The 24,692-nt window shown below is 41.7% G+C and overlaps 1 protein-coding gene across 12 annotated transcripts in view; it reads left to right on the forward strand.

Annotated features, from left to right (window-relative positions):
- The first annotated feature begins 197 nt into the window (after positions 1-197).
- arvcfb (ARVCF delta catenin family member b) overlaps positions 198-24,692 on the forward strand; it is a 190,415-nt gene continuing 165,920 nt past the window's right edge. For 5 of the 12 annotated variants that reach the window (XM_047593066.1, XM_047593071.1, XM_047593072.1 and 2 more), the window contains exon 1: positions 200-552. The gene's annotated coding sequence lies outside the window, so the exon portion shown is untranslated. Of the gene's footprint in view, positions 553-24,692 lie in introns of all 12 variants that reach the window. The other 7 variants (XM_047593063.1, XM_047593069.1, XM_047593067.1 and 4 more) reach the window with 3 other exon arrangements.

Below are 24,692 nucleotides of genomic sequence, written 5' to 3' on the forward strand. Positions count from 1 at the left end.
GGAATAATCTTATTACACGACACGTGCAGCACTGACAAATGAAAGCAAATTAAAGTAATGGATCGAGGGAATTGCTTTAGCGAGGACTCTTCAGATAAACCAACGAATAATCAATCAGACATTTCCTCCAATACAGTGCGAGTGGTGGTGGGGCGGAGACACGCATACCCGTGACGGACAGCATCCAGCACTGTTGTGGATGAGAGGGATAAAGGCTGCGCTGCCTTTCATACCACACAACGTCGCAGTCACTTATAAGTAATTATTAACGCCAGTGGCTTCGACTAGGCCTCTGAGTACTAACTTTTAAATCACACAGGGTTGTTTATTTATTTATTTATTTTTGCATGTGGCGCCTGACTGAAGGAAAGCGCACAACTGGCAACTACAATTAGAGATCTGTGTGATTCTCAGAGTAGTGGCTTCTCCCTGCAGCAGCCAAGTTGCGTGCAAAAACAACGGCGTTTTTGAGCTGAGGCTCGGAGTACTGCTCATCATCACACCGGGGAGTCCCTTCGCCTGCGAGAACAAGGATGAACAGGAAAAACTGAGGTAATAGCAATGCGGCTCTTTGCTTGTGGTGATTATCTTCCGACGCCAAGTTTTAGCCTGTGCCGTTACAACTCAGGAGGAGGAGCAGGGTGTGACAAGAAATGCAATAACAACAACGTGAAGATCGTGCCAATTTATTGCCTGAGTAGCAGAAAATAAACCGCGGGCTTCTTCCTCACCTCACAGAGGGATGAGCAGGTGTTCAGATGAAGCATATTGATTAGGACTCTCAGACCCGGCGCGTTAAAGCCTTGAATTATCACGCTGTTGTTAAATTGACATTTTTTTTTTAAATGATGCTTTTATGATGGAAGCACGGACAAGAGGAGTCATTGCTGCACAAAATACTTGAGGAAAAACATGTGCATGTGTTGCTGTGAGCTCTCGTCGCTAAGGATGCAGCCCAGAGGCAGCGAACCGCAACGAGCTGTCAATCACCCCATCCTTACTACTCCATTGTTGTGCCCCTCCTGTTTGTGAGTGAGTTACCATGGAGAGTCTTCCGGTTTCTCTCCTCCAGTGACCTTATGAGGAGAAGTGGCGGCTGACAGTGACTGGACTGATGGCGGTGTTGGGTTAATAGGGCTGCGGGCTTCAAAAACCCGAGCTCAGGTCATTAAGAAGCCACAAATGAAGTTCTCAGATGCCTTTGATTGCTCTTGGTCAGCTCCTTTTCCCTCCCACACGAGGCTTGCCTGTAATGACCTCAGGACGTGGTAGAATGCGATTAAAGCAATTAACTGTGAACAATTAATTTGCTCTCACATGTGCTTGGGTGTGAATGCAGCCCCACGCATGTATTTGAGAATCCGAGCTCACACTATGCAGCAAGAAGCTTCTGATAACAGTTTAAGTTGGGTTTAGAGCAGGGCAGCAGCACAGTTGCATTCACAAGGACTGAAATATTAATTTTTGACCTGATCTGATTTGCAGATTTACCGAATGCCACATTTATACTCCTCAGTGCATGAAGAAGATTAGCACCCAGATGTCACGTTGCTGTATGGACAACTTTTTATAATGATGATCTGAGCGGTATTTTATATTGCCTCATATTGTCGATTAAAATCTCAATCATGGTACAAAGATGAAACAAAGGTAAAACGAAGGCAGTGTTGCAGTTTTCTTGAAAACGTTTGACCACTCATCCAGGTGGTGTCATGGTGTTGAGTTTTGAACATTATCCTGGATGTGTTTTTCCTTGCATTTCCTTTTTCTGTTTTAAATGTTTCTTCCCAGATGTTTTCATCTCTCGCTTTACTTCCTGTCTGGGTCTTCCCTCCATTGATTGATTGATTGATTGACTGATTTCTCCTGTTGTGCTCCTCCCTCGGTGGGCCTCCTTAGCCTCAGTGTCTAGTCCTGCCTTTCCCTTTATCAGATTTTTCTGTTCACATACACTTATATCACTCTGTGTCCCAGTTCAGCTCCCCCATTTTATTTATTTATTTATTTTTTTAAGTTTCATCGTTGGTTTTTGGGTTAGATTGACCTGAGACTCTTTGCAGCACGTCTTGTCACGTTCATCGTAAGTGCTTGTTAAACTAAACACTATTGTTTCATCCAGTTCTTGGTTCCTTGTGCATATTTGGGTCCTACCTCTTTATTACATTTGTGACAAGCGGCTTCTTCGGTTCTAAATGACCATCTTGAAACTCGAAACATGACAAACTTGAAACATGCGTAGGGACCCCCCGTACTCTTCTGCAATTAGAGATTAACTTGTGTGGTCTACTCTCCACGGCTGGTGTTTTTTATTTTTAGGTCCCATTAACAGACAGAAAGCAGATAATTTTAACATGGCATCTGGTATTGTCTGTGCCAAAGTGGAACCCGGATCTATGCAAATCCAAAATGCTCAGTCATTTCCATGACAAAGTTTAAATAAAACAAGTACAGTGTATGTGCTGTGTGAACTGTTCTGTGAAGCATAGAATGAATAGTTAAGTACAATTAGAAAAGGGGTTACAGATGCAGATGATCTTTTTTGAGTGGGAAAGAAATGGCATGCTGTATATCACCATAATCACCAGTTAAGATAATTATCAACATTATGCATGTGCATACAGAGGCAAGCACATTATGATACGCTTGTCTGAGTATGAACACCAGCTGGTATCAAACACCATAAAAACTATAGTTCGTAACGTTGTGGAAAATATCAAAAAGTAATGAATACAATTAAAGACTGAGCATTTTAGCCAGCAGATTATTGCTGGAATAACTTGAACAAAACCTTTTTTTGACCATCTTAAAGGTTAAAAAGACATTTTTGTAACGGACATGACAAGACCCGGGGTCATATTCAAGCAGTTCGTGTTCCAGTGGACTGATTTATTGGGAAGTGCAATGCCTGAAGAAGACAGAGTATTTCTAAGTGTTAGCCCTGCAGCAGCATGTTGGCAATTTGGATATAAATGCGGAAGCTGGCTACTGTCAGATCGGGTCTTTGTTTCAAGTGTGATGGAACTGAAGAGCCATGGCACTGTCTGAATTTAAGCCTGTGGTTTGAACATCATACTCCGACTCACCTGTCTGTGTACTGCGCATCCACGTCTGATGCACTTGCAAAAGGAGTGTGTCAAGCAATAGAAAAAGACGCCACATTAATTGCTTTTGAAACACCCTGAAATTGCATTTTCAACATACTGCAATAGAACACGGGTGATTTAAGGAAACGACTTCCAGGGGCTACATCCAGAGTATTCATCACTGAACTCTTAAGGACGGCTCATATCGTGAAGACCTTGCAGCGTATTGATTGGCCAGTCCTAAGCAATATTAAACACCTTTTAGATGAAAAAGTCATCCACTCAAACATTTAATCAAAGAAAACTCAGAATCTTTTTTTTTTTTAAATGTGTTTTCTCACAGACTCTTCAGACAGTTTTGGCTCCTTGTTATTTTGTTCACGGTGTCAAGGTTGGCATTCACATGAGAAGGGTTATTTCCAGAAGCTATTTTTTTCGTAGCAATTATGTAAATAGAAAAATACAACTCTAAAATGGAAAACCTCAAAAAAAAAAAAAGAAAAAATAGTCATATGGAGATGCAGTTGAGCATTTATGTAATTACACAGATTCTCTTCCATCAAAATTTAAGAGAAAATTAGGAATGGCACTTTTCTTTGAGCTTTTAAGTTAATTGTTTACAGGCCTTTTACATTTTGGCTCATGTAATTAATACCATTACCTCTGTTCCATTAAATCAGGTTTGTTTTAAAACAACAGACCTTTCTCACAACAGGCAGTTTTGTCCAAAAAACGAATGTGCAGTATCACTGAATGTATTCTATTCGTCATGTGGGCTTGATATCGCACATGCTGGCTCTCTGCAGAGGCCTCCTGGTATATTTGATTTAACAGAGTCAACATTCATGTTTGAGGTTTTATTTGAACACTTTTCTTGCCTTGATGAATTAAATGTCTGCGGTGGAACGTGTTCTATAGTCAAGTTACAGTATAAACATTGATATATGTTTAGCTAGCGTTAATCCCTTCTCCTGTAGTGACTGATAAGAGATGTTTAATGTATTAAAAAGTGATGAGGGACACAGCATGCAGTCCTTGTTTCATTAAAAATATATTTCCGAAGTTGGAACATGGGCTAGTCAGATCACGTGAATGTGTTTCAAAGTGACAGTCATTTCATTATAAAATATTCACACAGTGACGTGTCAATCCATCCATTCGTCCATCCTATTCTTCTGCATATCATATATCAGGAGCCTTTTCAGGTCACTGTGATTTCATAGAACCCATTTGCAACTGCAAAACAAGAATTCCTGCACACAACACAGGAGTCTTCACTGTCTCTCCCAGATGTCTGTGTATAGTTCCATTTTGTGAAAACAACAACAACAACAACAACTTTATGCACCTTATACCTGTCACTTATCTGTTAATGTGAATTGCAGTGTGACTTGTTGTTTGGGGTAAAACTGTAGAAATTTCTCTGGACAGCGTTTCCCTGTTGCGCTGCAGCAGAAGTGTAATTACCAGAAGATGGAATTTTTACATGATTTGATTAATCTGAAAGACTGAAGGCTCATGCCGACTTCAAATAAGCTTTTTATTATAACTATATAATTATAATCCAATTTAAAAGTGGACACGTGAGTATTTTTCAGTCTGTGGGCTGTGATAGTGAACGAGCCATACGCTTTGTTTCACACAGTATCCAGAGAGGCTCTGTTGCTCTGATGCATGTCTTTTATTTGTTAAGAATTCTGTGATTCACGATCTCACGCAACTGTTGTTATAAAATACACTGGTATTACACATTGATGACATCTCTCAATAAAGTTGTAACTCTCCCACTGTACACCAGTGCAGTCTAGTCCCATCTAATAAACCTGTTTCATGGGAGACATTTTGATTTGTCACAATACAGGCTCAAAGCACAGGGCTATTAATGTAAGTGAGCCAGAATGCACGAAGGCAGGAACCCCCAAGTTAGATGCAGCCATCAGTGTTACACCTCTATTAGTCAAATCGGCACCTGGACCGCATGTGTGTGCGGCCCACAGTATCACACCGCTGGTGAATATAAAAAAATCATTAAGGAAAGACTGGCCTCGGAGCTGACCCTGCACATACTGCAATTTCATTGCTAACAATGGTTTATTGAAATGACTCTGTGCATGACCGTAAATACATTTATAGAAATGTCCTACATTGAGAGGCGATGTTATGTAATCACATTAGGCTTATATCCCTCTCATTATAGTTCCATGGTCAGTGTAGCAGTTCGTTATTGCGGTTGTGTGGGAATTAAAGAGCAGCAGCAGTGTTCTATAGAAATAGAAATAATATTGTGTATTTGTTCAGTTGCAGCAGAAATGTACTGCTTCACACCCTTGAGTGCTTCATGCTTAAGTGGTGACCGTGTTGAAAATGTCATCTTTCTTGACTGAGTCACATATCGAGGTAATTATCAGCAGAAGTGTCCTAGGGCACATGAATTATTATCAGGGGACCGGCCCGTGTGTTTGCTGCATATGGAGACTAATGAGATTGTGATTCCAGAGTGGTTCTGCTGAGATGGACTGTGTGTGAGCTGTGTGTTGTGGCTCCTGTGAGCTGACTGAAGCAAGTGATCGGGGGGGACAGCCTGTCCGGACCCAGAGTGAATGGTCCTTTGTGGGACAGACACCTGCAGAGCACTGCCTCCTGCTCCTGGAGCGATTAACATGCACCTCCAACCTCCCCGGCCTTCCCTCTCTCGAGTCCCTCGGCCACCCATCCTGCCACTGCTGTGTTGACTTGGCACCTGTTCTACATCACCCATCCCACAAAGGCTATAAGTCATGTCTTTGTCTGGGTTGAGTCAACATAGTGTGACTGCACAGTTCTGTTGGGATTGTTATCAGTTACAATCCCAACAGAACTCTGTTAAATTTAGATGTTTCAGACCTGCAGGTTCACTGTCTTGAGCGGCTTCCGTTCAACCTGCAGAAATACGGCATTTCATAAGAAATGTTTGATGATCCCATGATGTTGAATGGGATGACTTTTCAATCAATGACAAGCTATTTGTCCTCAGATGCTTTTCGAAAGCCCCAACCTGAAACCCCTGGAGCAATCAATAAGGTGACGGTGGTAAGGAAACACTCCCTTTTAACAGGAAGACTCCTCCTTGAGCAGAACCCAGCTCAGATGGCGTGGCCATCTGCTCGAGGCCAATCCGGGTACAAAGGGCATACTAGCAGCATATATACAAGATGCATCCAAGAGTACTGCATGTGCAAACAGATATGCACATAGTCTATATTCAATTTGTGGTTTAGTTTGAAGGATTTGTTGGCCTTTTTTGATATTTAAATCTGAGACTAGGATTACAGCTCTTCTGCCTTGGTGTATTTTTACACTACAGTTATAAACCAAACACTTATAGCTGTTTGTGGTAAACGATGAATAGCAATACCATGGCCCACTCGTATCTCCCTGACGTAGATAAGATTAAATATTATGGAAGTATTAACAATCCCCAAAATGTAACCTTTTTACTTTATTCATTATTTATCTTACAAAACAGCAATGAACCAGAATTCTATAGCTCCATCTCACCTTTAGTTCAGCCGCCCTGGCTACTCGCTAATCATTATGAGTCATGTTCTCAGTAGATTGGTTTCTTTTTTTTCAATTTGACATTGTGTCATGTCCTTAAATGCCAGGGCCAGTGCTTGAAGCACTGCGCGTGTCAAAATTGGTTTTAAATCAGATTTTCTCTGCATCATCTCCCTGCCCAATTGTTGGGACATCGCCTGCGCTGTTGTTAGAATATCAACCGGCCTTTGGTGCTTTGTAACATGCTGACTCGCTGATAATCCACTCCCCTTTCTTACGCCCTCACAGGCCCAGCATTAACATGGAGCACTGATTGGATTCCTCTCCTGAATATTCCTAAAACCTGCCCCCCTTTCCACCCGCTCCTCCTCTCTCGGTAGATTAAAATATCTGTACTTCTTTATGCTCCCTCACACGCACTGGCCCACGCTGAATATTCCCACTGAGTGAATGGTAACGCGGTGTTTATCTGATGGCCACGAACTGAGGCGCTGACCAAACGGACCCATGTTTGTCCGCCTGCAGCTCGTCTCACTGTCCGTCCGCACCCTGCACCCCGCCCACATTCCTCCGCTCCACCCCCAGTCTTGGATCCCTGTGCCGCGGGCGGATTAACTCCACCCTCCACGTTCTGGCCTGACTTGATTATGTCCAGGGATAAGAGCTGCTTAATTGTAATCACTGGAGCTGTCCTGCCCAGCGTAAACACGGGAGCACACACGGATGAGCCCAAACGACGCGCTGAAGTTGCATATTACAACAGAGAAAAGCCACTGTCTGACACTCTCTGTCCAAAGGAGCTTATGTTTTCAGTCTCCTTACTGTGTTGGCTGTCAGTTAGCGGGAAACTCCTTGACACATCTAAGTGGAATTTATCCAGCACTTCACACTTTTAATTATGGATGTGAAGCTATGAATTGTGAAAGGAAAAAACAATGACGCACCACGTAGCTGTTCACTTGTCACATGTCTGGGTCTTTGTGATAAAGAAGCGGTAAAATCCTTGAAGACCTACAAGTATTCTCAAAAACCCGACGTGTTCTTTGTTTTTTTTTTTTAATCGTGAAGTGTATTTTATGCACATCTATATGTAGATTAAAACTTCTTTTACTATGTCAAATAAATTAGTAAATTTGCTGCATATACGGTCATTATAATTTTCAATATAGAATCAATGAGCATAGTTACCTAATATACCTACACATAGCACAAAGCTAGCATAGTCTCTGCAGTATTTGTGGGTCTATTCATTGACTTTAGCTCTAACATTTAGATTTCATATTTGTACCGACAAATATTTACAACCTTTACATCTAGATTTACTGGATCAGCCTGCTGTGATGCATCTTTGTTGTGTGCTACATTAGTGCCATGCTTTGGTCAGCTCGTATCGTATTCCCATAAGTGATCACCTCTGAATGCATTCACACATTTTCCAATTGGAAAACTTCAGTATATTGATTTACCTGCAACTTTTATTGCTGAAAATGAGTCTTTGTTTCTAGTTGATGCTTGCGCTGGAGCTTGAACGTGTGAAATGAAGTTGGCACATTATTAGATTGTTCGGGGTGGGAGGGTGGCGGCTAAGCCACCTGAACAGTAGCTGTCTTTAGTACGTAATTGTTTCACAGAAAAATTCTGAGGGACCTTAATGAGCAAGCACAGCAATTCTATTTCTACTTCTCTGCAGAGGCTACAGTGACGCTTTTTGGGGTGGCCAACATATTTGCCTTCTCCCGCCAGCTGGTAAACAGTTCTCTGAAATCTCATCTTTTTTCTTTGGATGGCGAGGCATTGTCACTACTGTAAATTTGGAAAATACTTATATATAAGCCATAAGCTAAAGTGGACAGCATCCATTTCGGTCATCTCAGGACTGCATTCTTTGCTTTCTTCTCTGTTGACTGGATCTACTGTATGTAAACAAGTCTGTAGTCTGATGTATTGTGGGAAAACTCAGGCCTCTTTGCTCTTTGAACTCCCTACAAAGTGTGGGCCCAGTCCTCGGGAGAGTACATCTTGATGTCTGTTCCGATGAGAAGGACATCTATGTGCCAACAACTCTCCAAGAAAGATATTATTGGAGAACTGGAGTATTGTAAAAGGCGTTCTAGTGGAACAGGCTGACCATCTGGCCACGTCAGAGCTGAGGTCAAATCTGAGGTGACCTGTCCTTGGTCCACGGCACCATCGGCGCTAATTACCGGCCTCTTAGACTCCCCCTCAAATGCACTTTGCCCCATTTTTCATCTGCAGGGTTTGGCTTTTAAACCTGGAATGCAATTCAGTTAGTTTCTGTAATACTGCATGCATGTGTGTAACAGCTATGGTTTAAGTGTGCAGATATATGCTTTCACATCATTCACAGGGAATGAGTGATAACCTTGATAGTAGTACTGACTGATCTTTTTCCAGTATCGAGGACAGAAAACGAATGAAGCAGTTTGCATGTTAAAATATAAAGGTTAAAGACAAACAAAACAATAAAAAGGTTAGGTAAAATGTGAAGTCACCTTATTTTAAACTGTTTACTTTATGTGATTTGATTAAATAAAAGACATGCCCATCTGTATGTCAGGTTAAGACATATCTGCATCAGTTTAAAACGTAAAGCTGCAGCACATAGCTTTTGTCTCACTTTTCTTGCAGTGAGAGTAATTAAACAAGCACTGCTGGAGTGTGTGTGTGTATGACACATTCCTCCCTACTTGACACTTCAAATCCCTTCTCCTCTTTCAGCAATTATAATCTGTGTTCATCCTCGCTGTCACTCACCGTCCTTTTTAAGACTGTAATCCTTTCTCTGAATGCAGACTTCCCTTTTTATCTGGAGTATCATAAACTTTTATTAGACTAGGATCTATTTCCTTCTTTCCGAGTGGCTCAAGTGGTTCTCCCAAATTCACAGAACCGTAGATACATCTCTAGCTCTTCCTTTTTTGGCAATAGCTTCCACCGTGCTCCTGGATGCTGTAAGCTGCTGGACTTGAAAAAGAATCAGCCAGAAGCTAGAGAAAGAGACGGGCAAATAAAAATGCTAATTTGTGTAAATATAAGTGTGATATGTAAGTACCTTTAGATGTTTAGATACATAAATGATTCCTCTGCATCGATGCATGTTCTCCGGCAGCGCTGAGCTAAGTGTTCCAGTTTTCTTTAGCATTCACAGGAGGCAGGTTTGGAAATTTTAAGAAATAATACACTGATCAATTTGGGGGACTTAACTTATAAAATCACAGCAGAAGTTGCGCAAGCAATTAAATCTAAGGAATGAGATCAGTTTAACAGAACGTCATCTCGTAATAACAAGAGAGAGTAATTCCTTTGCCTGAGCTGCAAGACAGCATTAAATAGACCCTTGTTTTGATAACAATCACATAAATCCGTAGTATTAGAATGTCTTCTAAATATAGAATATGATAAAATATTCTCAACCTATACACACGCTACATGCTACAGCCAGCGGCCAATCAACGCAGCTTGGCATAAAACGTGGAAACTGTTGGAATAAAACAAATACCACAACACATCTAAAGCTCACTAATTAAAGAGAAATATCATTTGTGTAAAAATGAAAGGTTTCCTGGTAACAGCAATGACTCGAGGCATTTCTCAATATATGTGTTGTGTTCTTGCATCCGTTTTATCTAGGATACATGGGGAGCTAACTTGCGAAGCCATGCATCCCAGAATGCATTTTGCTATTCTAATTAAAAAATGATCGTGCTGCATCCTGCTTTCTGTTCTCCAGAGTTGAACTAGCCATGTGCAGACTACCAAGTACTTGGTATTGCTACCTATCAGTGACGCCAAGACTTGATGATGTCACTTTTCTTTGAAACATTTGGACAGAGTAACGATTGCATCCTTTCTATGTAAACGCATGAGCGGCCCTCACTAGAGCCAAGGTTCAGTTTGTCTGTCCTGGATTTCTGGCAAGATGCAACATGTACATGGCTCAATAGAAGATGAAAGGGCTCAAGGTTCGAGTCCAGCTCGGGCTTTTCTGGGTGGAGTTTGCATGTTCTCCTTGTGTCTGTGTGGTTTTTTTCTCCAGGTACTCCAGTTTCCTCCCACCGAGACATGCTCGTTAGGCTGATTGGTGACTCTAAATTGACCCTAGGTGTGAGTGTGAGTGGAGATGGTTGTTTGTCTCTGTGTTAGCTCTGCAATAGGCTGGTGACCTGTCCAGGATGTACCCCGCCTCTCGCCCGATGCCATCTGGAATAGGCTCCAGCAACCCCCGCAACCCTAGTCAGGATTAAGCGGTAGCAGAAGATGAGATGAGATAATGCATTTCACCCGCTCCCTCTTCACATTGCTCAAGAATTCAGTGGTAAGTAATATGGGAAAAAGGAAAACAGCTTCTTTGTGTCCATTTTCATGTTAGCTGCCGGGGCCAGGCAGCAGCGTGACAGCTAATTTATGCAGGGGTCATGTGAGATGGCCTCCTGAAGAGGGTGTCAAATAAAGACAGGAAAATGTTTTTCCCCACTACTTAAGAGCTGGCAGCAAATATAAAGGGACACTGTCAGAACGTGAATGTGGTGCAGGAGATGCCAGCGTATTCATCAATGCCAGGCTTTATGTGTGGGAGGGTTTTTGATGTGCAGGGCTCGCGCTGCAGCGGTCTTCTGTGGACTGTGAAAGCCAGGAGCTTTGCCCAGCTGGGACTGAGTGATGGTGCACGCAAGCTGGCTTCCTGCCTCCTACAGCGGAATATTCCTCTCGGACTTAGAGAGAAATGACTAGAGCATGGAAGGTAACTTTATATCATAGCACGATGAGAGATTTTAATGATTGGAAGGGACTGGTTCTGTGTTTGTGGCAGCTTAATCGGGACCCTCGCTTAAGTGCTTTTCAGGGCACTCGCTCATTAATAAAGCATATTCTCCCTCGTCCTATGTCTTCCTCCGTTTGAAAAGTAGATCTCTGAGACGTGGAGTGCTGTGCATTGTTGAGGAGCAGCGAGTCTCTGTGCCACGCCGTGTTGTGGTTGTGGTGAAATCAATTCTGGCTGCTGCAGAGCTTTGCAGCATAGAGGGCAGTGCTGCAGTGTGTATGAGGCTCTGTCAGCCATGGAACCAGATGTGCTGCAGTAATGTACATGCTACTGTGCACGCACGCAAAAAGTAAAATAATTCCGCCAAGCAGAAGTAATTTGAGACTACAGGACAATTCAAGCTGAGTCAGCACTAGAATCCACATAATTAGCCTGAATTCAATGGCAGATAATTCTCCAACAGAACGAAAACCTCGGCTAAGCGTTTTTGTGCCCTACTTTGACAAGGGTGTTGAATAAATTGCGTCCTCTCTTGTTGCCATGGTGTCTGTGCTAACTTGTCATCATCATATTTGCGGGAAACGCAGCAATCCTCTTATTCTTGTAGTTGCCCCACTGCAAAAAAAACTGTAATTCAAACAGACTCTGTCCGAGCTCCTGCCGCGCTTCGATGCGTGACGCTTGTGTTGCCCCTGCTCTTCACGGTGGGTTCGCTCAAGTCGTCTCGTGGCAGGACCACCGCGGAGCACCGCAGAAGCCCGCGGGCACCTCCGTAGTATGAAATGATGTGGATCGATCTGCGCGGCCCAAATGCACATCTCCTCCGTGTGCGCGTGGAAACCAGTGCTCCAACTGTAGAGCTGTTGCTTCAAACAGCGTCCTCTTTCATTTAATTTCTCTTTGAGGGTGCTTCAGGCCCAGGGGTGGCTGCTGTCGGAGTCTAGATGGGTGATGGGTCTTTTTCGCTCTACATCTTCAAGCCAACCGTACAGACCTGGCATGCGGCCTCAGCTACTCACTCGCTTCTTCCACTGGGAAGAAGGGAGCGAGAGATAGAGAGGGATGATAGAGAAAACACTCGGCATCACCAGGGCTTGGATTGATTTAACCGTTCATAATATTTGTTGGTGTAATGTGTGTGTGTGTGTGTGCAGTGCTTGGAACGCTTTGATTACAAGATGGTGTTCACTAATAACAATGACAGAAGCAGTCAACAATCTCAGCCATTGTGGTAATCAAACCTCTACCCTTGGCAGTGTTTCCCGACACTGAAATCCAGCCATAGCCGTGACATCTTGATGAACAGCTCCTCTTCTTTCTCCGCGAGTTCAAAGCACGGAATGACTTCTACTGATGATAAATTATTAAAGGAATAATAAAAGGGTCCACTTTCCATTCAAAAACTCATAGTATCCTACCGTCCAAAAACAAACCCAGTCATTTGAATCAATCAGCTCCTTTTTTTATCAATAATAATATTTTAGAATAGCTATTTCTGTTGTTCACCCTTAACTTTAACAGTTGCACTTGCAAGGTTGCAGGACCACACATAAAATGCCATTTATGTCTATTAAAACCAGTGTATTCTTTCTAAGAACTGAATTAGAATAAACTGGATTATTTTAGCCCAATTAGAACATGTTAGCATCCATTCAGTCTATTGTTGCAGGGTGCACATATATATATATAAAAAAAAAAAATCCAGGCTTAAACATGAGATTCAACAGCAGTACATGACTCATAGTCTGTACAGTGATATCAATACGGTATGTCACCCTGTCCCTTCCCCCTTCCACCCCCCACATTTCCATGCCTGAATCACTTCAAACCGATGCTAGCACTGTGAATGACAGTATAGTGAGTAAAGGAGGGAGCGGCAGCAGCAGGATCTGTGGGGATGAGAAGGAGGGATGCTGGGTGGGGGTGGATTGATGCAGGGCCTGATGGGATTGAATAGTAACTGATCCCCCACTGCTGCTGGCATGGCATAGCAGAGGACGAAGCCATCTTCCACGGAGACCCTGTTAGCCCAAAGCATTTGTCATGGTGAGTGATGTAATGGACTTTGTTAAAGGACCGTGTTGATTTATTTGTGAATGTTCGCAAGCATGTTGGATGACACACGCCTAAGCTCCCATTTCTAGACTGGGGGATCACATCACAGTGTGTGCTGGCTGAATTCATTTAAATAATAGTATTCCTACTCTCCTTCTCACTCGCCTCATGCTGCTTATCATATTATAATATGATAGCTGATTTTAACTATTTATGAGCCAAAAGAAAAGTCTTTTATGACCTGTCACTTAATGCAGGCAGTCATAGATTGGATGGTAATATTATGCATGTGGTGTGTAATATTGTCCTTCATAACCTGTAGACAATATACCACACAGAGGAAATTCTCTTCTCCATATTCACTGGGTTTAATGAGATCACTCTCTCTCTGTCTGTGTATTATTAAACAGTCTGTGGTAATAGAGAAGTCTGTGTGATGGGGAGAATTGGAAACTCGAGGAAACGCACACGCATAAATTCTAATTGCACCTTTTTGTATTAGTATATCATAACCTCACCTCATATTAATGTCATATTAAAGTACTCTTGACTGCTATTTGTTTCCACACATTTCTAATAAGACAGAATACCCTTCCTCAGCTCTCTGATTGATCGGCATGCATGTTTAAGACGAGAGTCGAATAAGGCTGTGGTGTTGAGCGGCATGATAATTAGAGAGAGAGTGTTGTACTGGACGCAAAATTAGTATTTGCCCCCTAGTGCACAATGAGTCATCAACATGTTTTTTTTTGTGGAAAAGCAAACTCTAAAATACCAATATTTATGCCAAATGATTTTATTTTTTATTTATTTTTTTAGTCACCGATAGATATTGCAAAACACATAGAATATCATTTATTAAAAAAACACACACAGGGCCTTGAAAAAATGCGCTCTTCAGTATTTTATTACCACTACTATTAACCAATCAAATGACGACATACAATGTGAATGATGTAATGTCAGGCGTACACAAACTGTCACCAAACTCATAAGTTGCTTGTTACTTTGGGTTTGGCTAGACTTACTTAAATATTTTCAGAACAGAAGAAGCATTTGAAGCTTTTTCTCATGATTTAAGAGCCGTTATTATAAAAATGAATTACAACCCAAAAAATGAATTACGAGTTGATGAATACTATCGAAGGAAATGTTATTTCTTTGGAGTAAAAGTACTCACACAGTCAGTCCCTCAAACTAAAGCGCACTTTCAGTTATTCTCAGTTGTCACAATTTATTTCTTTTTAACATATGATCCATGTTTTCCATTGGTTTTTAGATGTTAATGACACTTCCAAGTCAAAGCTCTCTTTAGCTAATTCAGCAATTATGACAAAATTCTTTCTTTCTTAATGGAAAGTTATCTCAGCTGAGATCTTTAGTCCTGACCTCTTCAAAACTTTGCTAAGTGCAGAAATTAAAATAGAGAGGAGAATCCTGGGTACTTACCCACTTCTACCACAAACATAAACTTCACCCGATTGCTACTAACCCCCCAGATGTTCATCTGCCAGCGCTGTTTAATATGCAGAGAGAATCCAAAAATAATTGAACCCTGTCACAAGTAATATAACCCCAATTACCTCATTCAAGATGTGATCTGAATGTGGCCATTCAGACAAAAGTACCGCGATCCACTATGAGGTTGGGGCACTTCAAATGTCAGGATCTTTGCAGAATTACAACGTGTTCTTCCTGTCCAGGATTATGCACTGGGGCACACTAGGTTTAAATGGGTCATCAGAAAAAAAAGGGAGAATAAATTTGCTCTTTTAATGCACTGCTATGTCATTTCTGTTTGTCCTTTATTGCCCTGCTGTGATTATAGCTGGGGGTAGCAGGGGTACAAGATGGTGTAGATTAAATTAATTCTCTGAAATCACGGTGCAGTCAACTGTTTAAACAAGTTTGGGAATGCAGATTAATCCTTTAGTGTCTGTGTGAAATGTTTCAGGCAAGAATGGCTTCAGCGCAAAGTGGCCATAATCTGCTGTCTCAACATAATGGCATATGCTAATGTGTTGTTCTCCGTCTATACTACACTGCCCACAAATAAGCGACACTGATTGCACCGAGAGGATTTGGAATGTACATTACTGCTCCGCAAACCAGTTGACTGGCGGCAAGCAACACAGATCTAAGTGCAGTTTGACACCCGCTCCAAATGCCATGCCATCTTCTTATATGTGTCTCCCCTTTTACAAGTGCTCCTGCTGGGTCTCCAGTCTGCGTTCAGCTGTTGGGGACAGGATATGAATATTCTGAGCAGTTCTTTTTCGCGTACACAGTAAAGCGAGCCCCACAAATTATCAGTGCTAATCGTGGCATTTACTAAACGGTGCTGAAAGGCAGTGCGTTGTCACAGAACTCACTGCGTAAGGAGATGGCTCTACCCGGGGACCAATTTTTCTGCCTCAATGATTGACAGGGCTTCAATGCTTCAGCCAGGCCTTTGCCATGCACCATATTTGTAATGAAAAATCACCCCCTTCGCCCTCCCCCTCATCTCCTCCTCCTTCTTGTTCCTTCCTAATCTGCTCTTATGGGTCTCAGCCCGTGGCGTCTTAAACCCCTCCGTCTCCAACAGCTGCTGAGGACAGGGAGGTATGGAGAGATTAAATGAATCTTTGCAGCCCCCTGAAAGAATCCCACATGCCTCTTTCCCTCAAGCCCCTGCTAGTGTCTTTGATCCGGTGTGTTTTCCAACCCAAGCGAGTTCCACTTGGCACAAGGGGGCTCCTACACATGCCAACCTACATACAGACCTCTTTAGACTCCATGGTTGCTGTTAAGCTTATCACTGTAGTTTAGTTCGAGGGAGATAAAAGGTTAGCTGCTTTCAAAGTCGTAGTTCTGGAGGAAACCGGTACATTTAGAGATTCTTGCTTGTGAGCAGGGTTTTCCAGTCTTTGTCACAATATAACCCTGGACCTACCACCTACAGTTCCTGTTACAGTAACATATATGAGGGTTTGTGCAGGATATATAATGAAGCTCTGAATTACACTGTAGTTCCAAGACGGATTGGATATGATGACAAACCTCTGGGGGATGCCTGTCATCTCATATTAGCCGTTTGCAATTAATAGCCTGCGATGGCCCTGGATGATGCTCAGCCGGATAAATGAATGTGGATGCCCTGTGCTTCACCTTGCAGTACAGAGAAAACACTGCCTTGTTAAATGGAGAGATATAGACACTGTCTTCCTTTGTCTTTATGTCTGCTGTTTTTCCATTCACTGTGTTAAAACCAGTTCACCAATTTCTGTTGATCGTCATAGTCTTCTCCGTACATAAATGCATCCACACGGAACCTCTAGCTTTTTAAAAGAGCAAGAGAGGGAATATCAAGTTGTAATAATATCACATGGAGCCAAAATAGACTAATATATACACTGCTTGCCCTAAAAAAAAGTCACCACCTAGATTTAACTAAGCAAATAGGTACAAGCCTCCTATTAGATAATTACTGCATGGACAATTATCTTTCAGCTGTCAACAAGTTATTTAACTCCAACTGATGAGTAGCTTCTCATTTCTTAAACAACCATATGGAAAGACACATCCTGTAGTCGTGGAAAAGATGTTAGTCTGTTTGAGAAGGGTCAAATCACTGGCACCAAGCAGAGAAAACATCTAAGGAGGCTGAAGCAGAAACCACTAAAATTGGGTTAAGAACTGTCCAATGCATTATTAAAACCCGTAAGGATAGTGGGGAACAGTCATCTTCGAGGCAGAAATGTGGTCGGGGAAAAAAAAAAGATTCACGAAGGGAACTCAAGGGACTGGGACTGAACAGCTGTGCTGTCTAAAGAAAACCACTAATCAGTGAGGCTAACTGCGAAAAAGGCTTCAGTTTGCTAGGGAGCATAAAGATTAGACTCTGGAGCGATGGAAGAAGGTCATTGGTCTGATGAGTCCAGATTTACCCTGTTCCAGAGTGATGGGGCATCAGGGTAAGAAGAGAGGCAGATGAAGTGATGCACCATCATGCCTAGTATCTACTGTACCAGCCTGTGGGGGCAGTGTGATGATCTGGGGTTGTTGCAGTTGCTCAGGTCTAGGTTCAGCAACATTATGCCCAAAGAATGAGGTCAGCTGACTACCTGAAAATACTGAATGACCAGGTTATTCCACCAATGTTTTTTTTCTTCCCTGATGGTACAGGAATACTCCAAGATGACAATGTCAGGATTCATAGGGCTCAAATAGAGAAAGAGTGTTTCAGGGAGCAGGAGACATCATTTTAACACATGGATTGTCCCCCACAGAGTCCAGACCTGAACCCCATTGAGAATGTTTGGGATGTGCTGGAAAAGGCTTTGTGCAGTGGTCAGATTGTTTTAATAAGCAGAAGCTTATTAAGGAGAAGCTTATCGAAACAATCCCACAGTGAATGCGTGTTATAATCAAAACTAAAATATTTTTCATGGCGACTGTTTGTTTGGCCAGGTATTTTTCCATTGTGTGGTATATTTGGGATACCTGGTGATAATATGTCATTTGCTTAGCTTACAGGTGATACGTGATACTGCATTCTGTTTTTGTGCAGGGCAAAGCCTCATTTGCTCTTGATGGAAACTCAAGCAGCGCATGTGAAAATCTCAGGGCTGCTGTAACCCTGGTAACGTTCAGAGGGAATTTGGAGGATGGGTGATAGATAATTCTCAGTGAGCATCCACTAAGCTAATACAGTGTGTCTCTCAAGTGTGTGTAATTTTCACATTTGGTCCCCGAACAGGCCTCCTGTGGTTTTTAATTTCGGTTTTACCACTACTGAAGCAAGCCCAGATACCAAGGAAAGATTATGTGACAATTCAGTAGTCAGTTAGTTGCAAAATGCAGGGTAAGCTCTACTGTATTGAGTATGTTGTATATATACATTCTTCATTTCATCTCACCTCCCCTGGATGAATAAAATTCCTGGACTTAAATTTTTCATTTACTATTAGCATTTCAAGTGATATTGTTGATATGTTAACCACCGCATGGTGTACGGGATGATGGTGCTCTGCTTCATGCTGCGTGGGCTTACATGGGTATCACACACACGGTTATGGCCATGTTCAAGCTAGCAGTAAGGAAGTTGGCCATGTTTTACCTTACAAGGCTCAGAAACTTTGTTGCATGCCATTTACCAGCAAACCCAAGGCCTCCTACCTAAACTTAAAAAAAAAAAAAAAAAAAAACACTGCATGACAATTTATCTGGCTTCCTGCAAGAGTTTTTCCATTTTCTTTCGTATTGTGATTTTTTTTTCTTTTATATATATTTTATTCTTTACACGTTTTCAACGGTTAAAGAGCATGTGACCAAGACATATTTCTGTACAACACGAGGCCTTGTCACCCTGAGGATTTCCCTGTCTCGAGTATTATGAGGAGTCAAGGCTTCCATCCATCTGTCTACACTCTCCTTGACCTGAGAGTTAGCAGGTTACACAAACCCCTGACCTAAAGGTGCTTTCCATTTTCTCCGTTTTCCTCCTGCCTCAGTCCTCAGAGCCCCATTCTCCTGAGCCATCACAACCATTAATACACTGAGTGCAAAAATACATTAGCTCGTACTAGGAGCCACTAAGCTGATGCCCATCTGCTGCTAGAAAGGGATTAATTAAATGATTCTGCCTGGCCTATTACCTTGTTATAGTTTTTGTCATGTGTTTGCAGAGGATACTGAAATTGCTGCTTTCTATATGCACTTTTTTTCACCACTGAGACTATAGGTTACATTCAGTTTATAGCCCATTTAACTTGGGTAGTCAAATGAATACAGGATGTGAAGTGTGATTTATAAGGGGCAGTCATTTATTCTCGTTTGCCATTATGACAGAGACCTTATGGAAGTCAGTAACAGTTCTGGTTTGAGTACATTACGTGCTCCGTGTTGTCCCCGTGTGCTCTGTGCTTTCTTCCTTTGCACAGTGAGGACTATAATCAGTCATCATTATGTGCACCAGCCATGTTCTGCCAAAGCTCAGTGGAAGATTGCATTATTCAAACTCTTGTGCATGTTTACAGCCTGATACAGACAGAAGTTATTCACCAACTGTGTCCAGTGTTCTGCTTAAAGTAAATAGTTTTAAGGTTCTCACCTTAATGTTGTTCTATATTTTAATGTATTTTGCATACTATTTACTGCAGGAAAGGTAAACATTTGAGAAAGCTAGAGTTTGGACCTTATCTGCTGAAATCTGAGTGAGCAGAAAAAATATCTCAGAAATTTGAAGGGTTCCTTCTCCAATCTACCAGTTAGGTTTCTTGCTTAGAGTCAGAGTAGTTATAGTGATGTTCAGCTTTAGATAATTTACAGCCAACCTGGCCGAGCTCCTTGTTACTAGTCTTAATGCTAAGCTTAGCTAAGCAGGTGCTTGCACCAACATCACATTACATCACATCAAGGGAGCTATTTGTTGTCTCATCTCCCACTTGGCAAGAAAACAAGCCTTTTCCTCAAAATGATGGACAATTCCCTTAAAGGACCCTCAAAGTGTGTGGGAATTCATGATTGTTTCCCCATTAGTGTATAAACAACCACCTGTTACTATAAGTTGTGTGTTAATTAGCTTTGGAAAAGCTCTTCAGATCGACATACAGAGCAGATCAGGTTTTTACATTTAGATTCTTTTGGAAGAGCTGAGGGAGAGGAATTCAGCTCGTTGCAACTTCACCTTTAGATGCTACTTAATTCTTTATGCATCTTCTTTAAGGTAAATGTGACGTACGGTTATTAATATGGTTATTAGTTTCTCCCTGCTTCTGAACATGAGAATTTCACTGTCAGATATCTCAATCATTCATGTAAATTAATAGTATTATTTTTGTTTAAATATATATTACAGAACAGAACGTTATGGTTACATTAAATTGGTTATTCTCACTCCTAATAACAACAACAGGACTGGTGGCATTTTACTGCAGTTACTTGGTATGTTTACACATGGCCACAAAAAGTAGAGTTTGCACAAACTCCATCAAAGACTGCATGCAACAAAGTAGACCTTCTACCTGTAATATTAACTAGACACGAGGCACGAAGGATCAAAAGGGAAGGCTGAAAGAGATGCACATGGGAGAGAGGATTCTGAGGGTTTCAATCTCAAAGCTCTGGGGCATTATTCAAATGACTTTTACAGACCGATGATAAGAAGACTTAAACTGTTTCCAATTAGCACAGAGACTTTTCTTTGTGACATCTTGTGATCAGACCATTTTGGTGGTGATTTCAGAAACTGGGTGGATACTTTATATCCACTGCAGTCTCCATGGTTGCAGGTGGTCTAGAAGTTAAGGGAACAAGACGCTTACTGGCAGTGATCCTATAGAGAATAATTGTCTTAATTCGAGCGCATCATCTTTTCCATTTAAATGACTGAGAAAATGGGCAGACCAAAGGGAGAGAAATACCCTTGCGGGGGGATGTTCTTTGAGGAGTGCAGAAACACAATTTTACAGTGGCAGAGCTCAGTATTTAGATCCACTGTGTCAGAATGCAAGCATGCAATTCTAATTTGGGCTTAATTTGATTTGCATTTGTTTGGAAGTGCCATTGGTCCCCTGTGACTGTGCTACTGAGCTTCCATATTTGCGAAGGATGTACCTCCACTTGGTACTGTGTGCAGAGACGGTTAGAGATATTATTGGTTCAGCTATTTCATGTATATGTATCTATTTTCTTTTTTTCCATCCTGGTCCTGAAGGCATCTCAGTATCCTAGGAACAACTAACTATTGGATGATTACACATTTAACATTGTACAAACAATGCCAATGGTTACTGTGTACTTTAGTGTAAGTTGTGTGTGTGGCCAGGTTGTGTCCAGTAACGCACAACTCCTGCTTAACTTCAACCTTGACTTTGTTGCCTCTAACCACTAGCACTTAAGATCTTACGTTTTTTGTCATATTTTACCCATACTGTAGTTTTCATTGCTAAATAGTATTTTTATAGATACAATGGGGTTCTGAAGGATATTTCAATAACTCATATTTAGCTTCAGTAAGCATTTGCAAACCTCTCTGTTTGTCCAAAATCAAGCTAGCTGGTCACTCAGAAAGCAATATCATAATAAAAATTCTGTATATAACATGCAAGTAAATGGTGCTCACGTTGTGGCATATGTGTCAGTGTGTAAGTAAAGAGCTGCTGGCCACGCATTAGAGATCATTCAGTTTAACAAAAGAAAGCTACATTGGTGACACTGGTGTGAGTCAGACCAGTGATACCTTTAGGACCCTTTGTTTACTGGCAGTCAAGCAGCATTCACTCTGCAAGAAATATCAAGAGCACGATTTAATTTGACAAAATACAGAGTCCGACCCTACCATTTAGAAGTGAAGCAATTTCTGTTCACATTATAACCAGCAGAGACAATGAAAACTCAAACGAGGTGCCTGACAAGTTTGAAGTTGGAAGATATTTCCATTTGTTTGCACCATATGCTTCTTTAGTTTCTCTTGGTGGGAGCCTGGCCTTCAAACTCCCTGGTGGCCCTCTGCGCATATGCGTTCCTTGCTCCAGCCTCCACAGTTGGACTGTGTCCTCCAGTATTGGCTAGCAAACACACAAATGTGTCATGCAGTTTTCAGGAAAACACGGGGAAGTTGTACTGCTTTGGTGTTTGGCATTGCTTAAACTTTTCTCCCTTTAGAGAAGAATTGATGTGCTTACATTAAAACAAAACTTGGAATCCTTTCAAAAGAAATCAAATCGATCGATGTAGAAATTTAATAGTTGAGCATACGAGGAGCAAAATTCAGTGTTCAAATGCTGCTTCCTTTTTTCATTATTGGACAATGATTTTCTGGGAGACCTCTGTAATCCCGACTCTGTTGACCAATCCCCAGAGTGGCTCAAAGATTACTTCTTGGCCCCAGACCCCAGTGACAAGTCGTTTAACAACGCTAAGTCCAACTGCGGTCCCCTGTTTGCCCAGGAGCCATCGATGTGGCCTGTCTGGAAATATCGAGGTCAGGCTAAGCCACTCTGCAGTGGTTTCTAGGGCACGACACATATCAGAACTGCGGTGGAGTTGAAATCTAGTTCAAACAGCAGCTGGAGGAGGTAAGGGAGGTGCTTGGCGTCAGCTAAATCTCCCAAATACTAATGTTACAACCTCCCTTCATAGCGCCCACTTCATAACCAGAGTGTAGGCCTAAACTGTTCCCCCTGGTGGGGTCATTGTCTCTTACATCCCTGTCGGTTGGACCTACTGGAGGCTGTGGGCAGTTAATGTGGATAAGTGGGTAAGCTGCACCGTGGAATTGGACTACCCACGACTCTATCTCGCTGCAACTTCAAGTGCGTGGAACTGAAAGTGAGCAGGCTCAACCCTCTTTAGATCCACAACTTGTGCCATCGCTTTGTGCATTAGCCCATCAGATTATGTTCCTGCCCACATTTCTATCCTGCACTAAGACTGCAGTTTTTAAATAACACAGAATCTGCTTACTTTTTCATGGAAAGGCGCTCTTACTCTGTCAGCCTTTTTCACTGGGAACAAAAAGTGTTATGTAAGGAACTTAACTACAAGGAAAATGGTCTTCTCTCACCCTCGCTACTGTGGTCCCTTTATGAGAAAATAAAATGGCTTGACACTCGTAAAATGCCTAAATGTTCATTCTAGCTGAAGGTGAAAATAGGGAGTCCACCCTCTGCTTTTTCTGGCAGGACTTAAGGGACTGTGGCTCACAGGTTATTATCACGCTGTTAAAGGTTACAAATCAATACTTGTCATGACAGAAAATTTCTCTTTTTTTTTCAAGCACCGCTCTGCTATAAAATTACACAGTCCAATCTCTTCCTCACCCCCTCCTCCTCCTTCAAAGCTTTGGATGTAATAATCTGACAGAGTCAGGGCGATAGTATTTTTTCTTTTTGATACGGAATGTGGATTTTTGGATTGGTGATGATATAACTACACTCTGGGTACAACATAACCAGGGCTCTGACAAAGCAGATCTGTCTAGCTATCGAGTGTAGTGATTATCTGACAGCATTTGGGAAAGTGTTCCAGCCGTACTGACTTACAGGGATGGATAATATTTAGACAGTGATCATCTACCAAAGATATTGAATGCATTTTAATTGGAGAGGACAGATGAATATTGATTTTTTTCCCGTGAATACTGCTTCTGTTTGCATCTTGTTCCCACTCAGCCTTTGTTATGTACAATCCCTGCAGTGTAGATGCTCTGCTTATGAGCCAGTAGACGACATGAGAGTTTAAAACAATAACTTAATATTTTATAGATTAAATTATATTAAGATGTCATTTTATTTCTGAGGTTCAAAGATCAAGACCTTGATCAAACAAACAGCTGTTTGAAAAAACAACTTGGCCACAGTGTCTCATTTCTGTTCTGGAGCTTTTGATCATTATCAGAAGATGGGAGGTTGCCCAGCTGTTGTGGAAATCTAGTTACTGAAATCATTTCTCATCCGTGTTTCCTCACAATCTCAATTTAAAGTGACAAGATCATGTGATGTGACTGAGCCCTCCAGAACAGTTACAACATAGGCCTTGTTGTTGTAGTTGCTTTTGACCTTTAAACATCAGCTTTACACTAACACGGTTTAAAATTCCTGAGCAGACTGCAAACTTCATCTGGACGGTGTACCTTTCAGTCCGTTACTACTACCGGCAAGGCAGAAGCCCAGATTAACCTCACAGAATATCTGTGGAGAAACCTAAAGATGACAGTTTATGTATGCTTCTTATCATGTCTGACAGAGTTAAAGAGGATCTGTCGTAAAGAATAGGATAAACTGCCCAACAGAGGAAAATCACAAGACTGTGATTCTGCCTTTTCTGCCTTTCCTATCCACAGACTGAAACCCCCTGACCTGTGCTGTAAGTGATATTATACCTAATTTCCTTCCTTTACCATATATTAGTTATATGTACACCAATGGGCCATAAAATTATGACAACTGCCAGAAGAAGTGAATAACAGTGAACAGTTCAATGTTCTGCTGGGAAACTCAGCCTTCGGGTGGATGTTACTTAGACATGTATCACCCATCTAACCAGACCAAACACAGTTTAAATGTATGAATGATGAATGAAAATGTAAGGAACTATTAATTACCTGCTGAAAAACACCTAACCTTAAGCCATTTTTATCCTGATACTGATATCACATACTGCTAGGAATGAATGTCTTTTATGTCTTCCATCTCTCCTTCATCTACTTTGTCCTGCACCCATTCCTTTCTCTATCCCTCTAATGTTTC

This window comes from Mugil cephalus, chromosome 8 (genome assembly GCF_022458985.1).
Source record: "Mugil cephalus isolate CIBA_MC_2020 chromosome 8, CIBA_Mcephalus_1.1, whole genome shotgun sequence".
NCBI classification, from domain to species: Eukaryota; Metazoa; Chordata; class Actinopteri; order Mugiliformes; family Mugilidae; genus Mugil; species Mugil cephalus.